Source organism: Lathyrus oleraceus, chromosome 7 (assembly GCF_024323335.1).
Source record: "Lathyrus oleraceus cultivar Zhongwan6 chromosome 7, CAAS_Psat_ZW6_1.0, whole genome shotgun sequence".
In the NCBI taxonomy this organism is placed as follows: Eukaryota; Viridiplantae; Streptophyta; class Magnoliopsida; order Fabales; family Fabaceae; genus Lathyrus; species Lathyrus oleraceus.
In genome coordinates this window covers 399,579,102-399,588,005 of record NC_066585.1, presented here as the reverse complement: position 1 = coordinate 399,588,005, position 8,904 = coordinate 399,579,102, and the positions used below count along the sequence as shown (strand labels likewise).

At 34.2% G+C, this 8,904-nt stretch overlaps 1 long non-coding RNA gene across 1 annotated transcript; it reads left to right on the top strand.

Moving 5' to 3' along the window:
• The first annotated feature begins 3,655 nt into the window (after positions 1 to 3,655).
• Positions 3,656 to 4,562, top strand: LOC127104753 (uncharacterized). Its single transcript, XR_007794855.1, has 2 exons — positions 3,656 to 4,040; positions 4,372 to 4,562. It is a non-coding gene; the product is annotated as an uncharacterized LOC127104753 (long non-coding RNA).
• Positions 4,563 to 8,904: the final 4,342 nt, after the last annotated feature.

Below are 8,904 nucleotides of genomic sequence, written 5' to 3'. Positions count from 1 at the left end.
CTAAGGCATCCTCCATCTATTTCTGTTCCCACTTAGCCATCTCCCATGATCTCTTCCATTTTTTACTTTATGCACGAGTTTCCTTCAATTTCTTGTTGAGATATTTAAAGTCGTCTCGGACTCTAAATAAACCTCCCAAATATTTTTGTCGTTTGCTTCTTTCAGCCTGAAGTTCCTCCATATTCTCAAGAAGTTGCTTGTCCCTTTGCTCAAGGTCATAGCTCACCTGATTCTTTTTGTAGGTCGTGTCATAAAGACTGTGCTCCAAGCTTTCTTTATATTGCTCAAGCTTGGCAATAATTGCTTTGAGATGGTCGACCTCCTCAATGGACATTGGAATAGGATCAGGTATTTCTGGAAGGTAAGTTGGATATATCACAAAAGGTAACTTAATCAAATGGACCATTTCCTTAACCCATGGGGTATAGGATTATTTGGATGAAGTATCCTTCCTCTTTAGCGGGTTTTCCTTTACATGCACCTTTTCTCATGCACATGTGACCTTTCTAAACAATTATTTGTGTGAGGTATCCCCACCATATGGGGTGTCCCAATTGTCTCATGGATAATATGGGATTATAGTTGATGCTCCATTTGGAACCAATGAGTGGTACGTTAGGAAAACTCCAGCAGTTGATAATTATATCCCTAACGCTTATCTTCTTTGGGCACCAGAGGATTGATCTCTCGTTGATGGACATAAGCTTTTGAGCCCAATCATGATTACCCTTGGTCTCTACCATATAGATATCCTTGTAAAGGTGTGAGGCAAACCATTGGTATAACAACGGAATGCAACTGCGTAATGGCCATTTCTCCTTGTTGTGGCAGATACTCATGGTGTAATATATGTCAGCTAGCATAGCGGGTACCGAATTTACCTCTAGATTCTTTACAGCCCAAAAGACGATAATAGCAACGACATCAACAAAGTCACACACATTTGGTAAAAGGATTATCCCAAATATTATCAAAGATAAGACGTCAACATGGGATCCCCATCTTTCTGCCCCAACCATTCTTCAGGATACTCCCTCCAAGTAACTCCTTTTGAGACCTTGGATGTCTTTGTCTTCCTTATAGTGCGACAACAAATATTCGGCAGGTATCCCCAAAGTCACAGTAAATTACTTAGGTTTTACCTTTTGCCTCATACCCATATAGGGTCCCTTTCTGTCTTTAGGAAGGTCCAAGTACAACCCAAATTCTTCTAATGTGGGGGCTAGCAGAAAATCTTGAAATAAGATATAGCATTACTTTTACAGGGATTCTCAAGAGATCAATAATCCTCCCATACTTAAGTGTGAACTTCCTCTGAATGGATTTGGGCATCATACCTTGAAGAACCTTTAGGCTTTGCAAATATGGCATTGTTGCCTTAATACGAAAGGTTGTCCTTTTATTTGAATTCATTCCCACAAAAGCACCTACAACAAATTTTGAAATCCCCCCAAAAATGGTAAATATATGCAAAAAGGCCCATCTAAATGCCAAAGGTATGATGATATGAATGTCTTTTGATTTTAAAGTTTTTAAGATTGGGGTAACAGGTAAGTATTCCCGAATTGGATAGGCTTCTTATGATTAGTTCAGATATAAGATTAGACTACCCAATTCCCCCACTTGTAGGATATAAAGCTTTTGGTAAGATGATAGTCCTAGATTCATGGAGTATACCCTTATTTTACCATGAGAAGGAGTAAGCCTTCCTACAGTAGTACTTCAGGATAAGTCTCATCTGGATGGAGTATTGACTTCACACATGTAACAATCTCATCCACATGATATGTAATAATAATACAATGAAATATACAATAATATATATATATATATATATATATATATATAGAGAGAGAGAGAGAGAGAGAGAGAGAAGAAATAGAAAATATAAAAAGAATAAGCAAATAAATACACATAAAATAACACAAGCAAACAACAACACATAACCCTAAGAACCAAAGGTTAGTACGAACTATAGTTACGGAAAGTATAAGAAATCCCCAGCAGAGTCGTGGCTGGAAAAATTCAAAGTCGCTAACTGTCGCGGCTGGAAAAATTCAAAGTCTCCAGCATCATTTATTTGTTCCTAAGTAACATGGAAATGATGATAAAACCTAATTACTAAGGGTGAGAGAATAGGTTCAGGAGTCAGTCAAGTAAGGAGAACGTACTAGGCACCTCTTATCTCCATTGTACTAAATGGGATCCTCCTCTAAGTTCTAGGGTTAGTTATGCTTGCTTAAGGAAAGTTTGCTTATTATTATTGGTTAATTGTTTATTTATTTATTATTAACAAAAATAAAATTTATTAAGAGAAAAAGACCTAAAAAAGTTTTTGATTATTGTACTCGCTAGAGTTTACAACTCTATGCCTACGTACCTTCTCTTTTAATGAAGGATCAGAGTCTCGTAGTTCTGGTAGAAAATATTTGTTGGTTTGTTGTTTTTATCCCTTAAAAGTTCTCACGCATCAGGGGAAGAAAAGTAATTGATTTTGAAAAAATGCCTCAAATGCACTAGGACAAAGGACTTATAGTTTGAGGTGAGTTTAAGTTGATTTTATCCTTATGTTGATTTGCAAAGATATAATGATTAACTTATTTCAGAAAATAAATTCATAATGATATTATATATTTATTTAATAAAAATATTAAAAGGTTAATTATATAAACCTAAGTATTATATCCCTTATCCATAGTTTTTTATCTCTGAAACCCTAAAGTTTCCCTAGAGATTTATCCCACGACTATCCCCATTATTGATTAAAAAAAAATATAATACTTAACTTTTATGCAAAGAAATATTATATATTTATATGACATATCCCTTATCCCGATTTCTATCCCCGATTTCTATCTCTTATTTTTATCCCTCAAAATATTTATATTCAATTAACCCTAATTCCTCATTTTATTGATCCCTAATTAATTAAGTATACATTATTTTATGTTAGACGACAAAATTATTAAATCAATTAGTTATAAAGATTGATGATATACTTTATCCCTTAACCCTAATTATTATCCCTAATTACATTAATCAACCCTAGCCTTATCCCAAGAAGTGATCCCACTATCCCAAAATTATCACAAAGATCAAACTCAATTAACCCTAATTAATATATATTCACTAATTAACTATATATTTTTTGTCATTTTTGAATATTTAATTATGTTGTGATTTTTACTTGTTATGTTAATAATAAGATTAGGTAAATTAATCTAAAACTAAATTATATAGCAACTAATTAAAAAACCTAACAAAATAAAAAAGATGAATAAATTGAATATTTAAATTAAAATTGGATCAAAATTAATGATGAAATTAACTAAAATTAAGGTTTAACTTAGGCACAATGAAGGATGTCACCAGAAAATGGAGTGTGCAAATAGGAGAAATTAAGACCCAAAACCCAAAGCCCATTCATGTTTCTAAAACCCTAATTAATCTCACCATCAAAGAAATTACTAAATAATGAAATACAAAAAACAATAAAATAAGAAAAAGAAAAAAATAAGAAACAAAATAAAACAAAGCAAAAAAACAATAATGAAAATAAAACTCGAATGGGGAGCCCCCCCTTTCAGTAACGTGTACTCCCTTTCTAAAGAAATTAAAATGTTGATTTATTAAATAACTCATCATAAAATCAACCAATGCTTGACACATATTAAAAGATAATGAAAAATAATAAAAATCCGTTAAAGTATATGATAGCAAATAGAACATAAGGTTTATCACCTCTTCCTCGTGTGACAGAAACTTTCAAACTCAGAAACCCAAGTCAAGAATCATGCCTCTCTACCCTTAAATAAATATCGCCAAATCAGGCTCAAACAATGCAGTCAAAAGGGAATAACAAAACACTGGTCGTGGATAGCAAAAGGCATGTGAGTCTGGCATGGAATAGGGTGGTTCGTCGGCCTCGGGGGCGGTTTTGTGGCATAGGGTGTTGGTGTTACGTCGTCGGCGAGGGCGTCGCAATCGATTTTCCAACAAAGGGCGATGTGGTTCAGAGAGGGAACGACTATTCAACTCCGGTAATATTCAGTTTGAATTTCGATTCAATATGTTTTTGGTTTTCAAGTCAATTTGGGATGCGACTGGATTTTCGATATCGATTTTGAGATGAATATGCCCTAGTTGCTCTTAATGCACTTTAATTTTAGACTCTGTTCTATTCTAATTTTGAATTATCTTTTTCTCAGTTTTTGATTTGTTTTCGGATTTAGTTCGGGTTCTGTTTCGATTTCAACTTGGCATTATTTTAGATTTTTAGACTGGTTTCAAATGGTTTTTATTCAAAATATGTTTTTGATTGTGTTGTTTTTGTTACTTGAAGTTGATGTATGGTTTACATGTGAATTGCAGGTTGTAAGGTGAAGTTTTGATAAGTTGGTTTTATGAAGGAGCTAGCCGACTTAGTTACAATTTTTTTTAGAAAACATTTTATAGAGGCAATGTTTTATAGATATGAAATTGTTCAATGTTGGATTTATACATGGTAGGAAGCTAAATATAGTTTGTTTATCGACCATCGAGATAAAACAATTTTAAACAAAGCCCTGCGTGAGAGACAACCCACACTTTTTGCACAAATTTGTTTTTTTGATATTTTTTCTTTCAGTTAATAAAAGGCTCACGAAGAATAAGTGAAACAAGTGATACAAGTTGAAAAAGTTGAGAAAATCGATATAGAAAGTATTCCCAGAAAAAATCGGACAAAATCACAAGAAAAAGAAAAACCCATACAAAAACCAATGAGCTACTACCAGCATCCGTAGCACCTGCCACGGGCCGTAGTAGGCCCCTCCTCCAAAACCGCAAAATCTCATATTGGCATATAAAATCTAGGGACCTACTATGCAATCATTCATAACTTAGTCATGCATGGTACTCAACTAACTCATAGTTAGTAGCATACAATCCTACTAACTAACAATTATCAGCATGGAATCATTCACATAATCAGTCATGCATAACACAAAAAATTAGTAGTTGATATTAGGATATGCAAAATTCTACTAACACAAAAAATTATTCCAAAAGGGCCAGATGTCTTGCCCGATGCTTCATCAAGTGAGCACATCATTAGTACTTACCAGATGGTCAATACTAAATAAACTAAATAAATACATGTTACATCAGTAACATCATTACTCCCCATTTTTTCCATAATTTGGCAAAGGGACAGTACATCAAAATAACACCCAAAGGCCAGTCATGCATAGGTTAGTATGTTAGCACATACACAACCAAAACATGGGTAAAACAACAAGAACAACATCCAGAGATGCACAAGCATTAGATATGTTCATTGTACATAGTCCAAAGAGGCTATAAAGCCTTTACATATCCAAAACAGAAACAAAAAATGCCCAAATACAAGAAACATACTAAGCAAGAACACTTGTACTTTATTCTTCTATCCATCCTCTGCAGTTCATGTAAGTAACATAGTCTTCATTAGCCTTTAATTCACAATCATGTGTCTGAATAGGTATCTTCTTCATGTGATCTCATGTCACTAGCATTTTTAGAGAATGCAGGTTCTTCACATATGCTATTATCCAATTGTTAGACATCAACAAGAGTATCTGTAGTGGATTTTGTAAGACCCCAATTTTGACCCTACGATCCCTCATGCTATCTCATCATATGCATTGACTTTGGGATCACACCTTGGCATCCTCCTTACCCCTTTTTCCTTGGGTTTGCATTGGGAGAGATCACCAAGCACATTTGATTGTATCATACTTTATTTTTCATCATTTACTAACAAAAATACCAAAATTATGTTTATGTATAACTTTGTTTCTTTTGTAGGTAATATGTACATCCACCAATGCCTCATCAAGCTCATATCTAGGGATTGAGACCCTCAATGCAAGGAGATCAATCAAGATATGGTTCAAATTCGTTCTAGACATCATACATGGGTCCCCATGATCTTCATTTATCATTTTGATCAAGAATTCATCAAGAGTTTGAAGTTTGTTTGCCTTGGAAGCCCTAATTCATCTGGGTATCTTGTGTGACTTCCTTAGCAAGTTTCTTCAACATTTGATCAAATTATTTCAAGTTATACTTCATTATACACCATATTATGCATATATGATCCTCCATTAGTCCAAAAGATCAAGAGAACTTCAAGTTTGCAAGTTGGTTGATGGTGGTTGACCAAAGAAAGTCAACTAGTCAAAACTAGGGTTCATTAGACCCTATCTCCTATAATCCTTGTCATATGAAAATGATTCCAAGAGAAAAGTTACTTCTTATGACATTCCAAACCACTTTCATGTTGATGTTAAGATCTAGTTTTTTTTTGGAAAGTCATTTTTTATGGTTAAAGAGTATAAGTCATTTTGTCGGTGCCCTAGTTAGAAGGTCAACTTCCAAGGACCCTAACTTGCTCAATTTTCATGTGATGAAGTCCATCCATGTTTCATGATCAAATTCAAGATGTATTCTCCAACTTTTATTCTTTGAGAAAATTCAAATTCTACTTGCAAGGGCATGTGCCAAGAGGAAACATTATAGGTCATTTTGGGCCATTACCATTGAACAAGCAATTTTCCTCAACTTCTAAAATGCATAACTCCTTCATGCCAAATCCAAATGAGGTCAAATTTGTGACAAAATTTAATATGTTTTAAAGCAATACAACTTTGATGAAGGAACATTTTCCATTTGAAGCTCATAGCAAAAGTTATTCAAGGTGGAAGAAGTGAACATTTGACTTGGTACTTAGAAAAACTTCAATTATGTTTGATTTCCCAAACTTACACCTTAGAATTAATATTGATCCAAGCTTAAAATGGAAAAGTGTTCAACATGAAAGTTGTTCTCCTTGATCTCACATTTCCAAAAAGTCCAAAATCACTTCATTTGGCCAAAGATTGAATGACTTGCACATGGCTTTTCTTCAAGGTTCCATTTGGATGAATCTCATTACGATTTCCCAATTCCAAATGCATGGTTTCATGACACACTTTCAGCATCACTCATGATCAAATTTGGAGCTTTTGACATCACTTCATAGGCCTATCACACTCCCATGCATCCATGCAAGTGAGAATTGCTATTTTTTGCATTTGATTGGAAGAGTGTGGAAATCAATTGCTCAGCCTATAAATACATTGCCTCATGCTCAAAATTGGGGATACCTTACGCAAGCTTTGATCCAACAACCCTACCCTTCACCATTAGATGATAAACTTGAAGGTTTTCAATTAAAAATCAAGTTTCAATTTCACTTATGTTTTGAAATTGAAACTCCAAGAATCCAAGCCATTCAATTCACTTCCTGCAAGCTTCTGAAGTCAAGCCAATGCCAATTGGAAGCAAGATCAAGCAAGATTCAATCTCCTCGAAGGTGATTTTTCAAAAACTTTCTCTCTTTGATTCTCTCTCAATTCTTCACCATTCTCTTTGATTTTTGGTTGGTTGAAGTCCTACCAATGTAAGCAACAACATTAAGTTGCTTTGAGGTCAAATCGAAGCAACTTAGTTCATGATCCTCAAAATTCAAATCCCTGTATCTTTCAATATACTTGGAATTGGAGAAAATTGAGGCCAGATTCGAGCTCCTGGGCATTTTTCCTTTGAATCCATGTCCTTGTTTTTTATTTTAGTGAAGGTTGATGGTGGACCAGTCCAGTGAGGTCCACTGGAGAAGAAGATCGGAGCTCTAGCTCCGGTGATGTATTGGCATGCCTCCTGACCATCTGATCATGTTAATTTGTTTTAATCAAAGTCATTCCTTTTAAATACCACACGTGTGTTGCATTGACTAGAGTCCACCACAGATAGCACGCGTGTGGCCATCAGATCTGCCACCTCAATTAATGAGGGAGATCTGATGGCCCTTGTTTTTTTGCTTTTTCTTTTTAATTTCTGATTTTCTTTTAATTGCTCCTATTTTATTTAATTCATAGAAATTTCATTTTTAATCCAAAAAATATGGGACTTTCACCAAAAATCTTTAAATATTTTCCTCTTCCATATTCTGAATTAAAATTATATTTTGGATTAACTTTGATATTTTTCATGAATGAAATGTTTCTGTGCATATTTTTAATTGTTTAAAAATACTTCTGACTTTTCAAAAATAGTGAAAAAAAATTCTAAGATCCTTTGACCTTGTTTGACCTAGGATAAATCCCTTGGCCATTTATTTGGTGTTTTGAAGGGATTTTAGGTTTTAACCAAATAAAAATGTATTTTAATTCATTTTTAAATTGATTTTTAATTGATTAAATGCTTAAAAATATTGTTGAGCCATTTTTATGGTCTTATGATGTTTGACTTTCTGTTTGGGCCTTGGTCAAGGTTGATTTGACTTTTGTTGGATCAAAACCATTGGATATAGGGGATTGATGAAATGTACGTTTCATCTCCCAAAATGAATGGATGGTTTTGATTTGATGAAATTCCTCCCATGATCAATTTGTGTTTCTATCTACCCCTTCCTCTTCATCTTCATGCCTATTCATTCTCATTCCCTCATTTGACCAATGAAATCTCTAATGTCTAAAGGATAATTGATTCATCAATGACCTTGTGTCAGATGAATCAATACAAGTATGATTGAGATAGGTCCCTCCCTCTTGATCTTTTCTTTTAATGGGTGGTATATTTTAGGAGTTTGGTTCTTCATGCATTAACACCTAAATTTTTATTGCCCGACCTCAGATAGTTGTGACTTCTACATAAGTCCAATTATGATTGCTTAACATAGAGCTAAATTTGACCCTCAAGGCATAACATTCTAGCAAGTGAGATTGTAAGTCTCCCATTCTTCATGGCATTGTGTGGAGACTTGACCTTTTTTCCTTTCATGGGAGCTAGTGGTATACTTGTTGAATTTTCCAAGCTAGAGCCCTTCTCATGGAAGATGTCTTG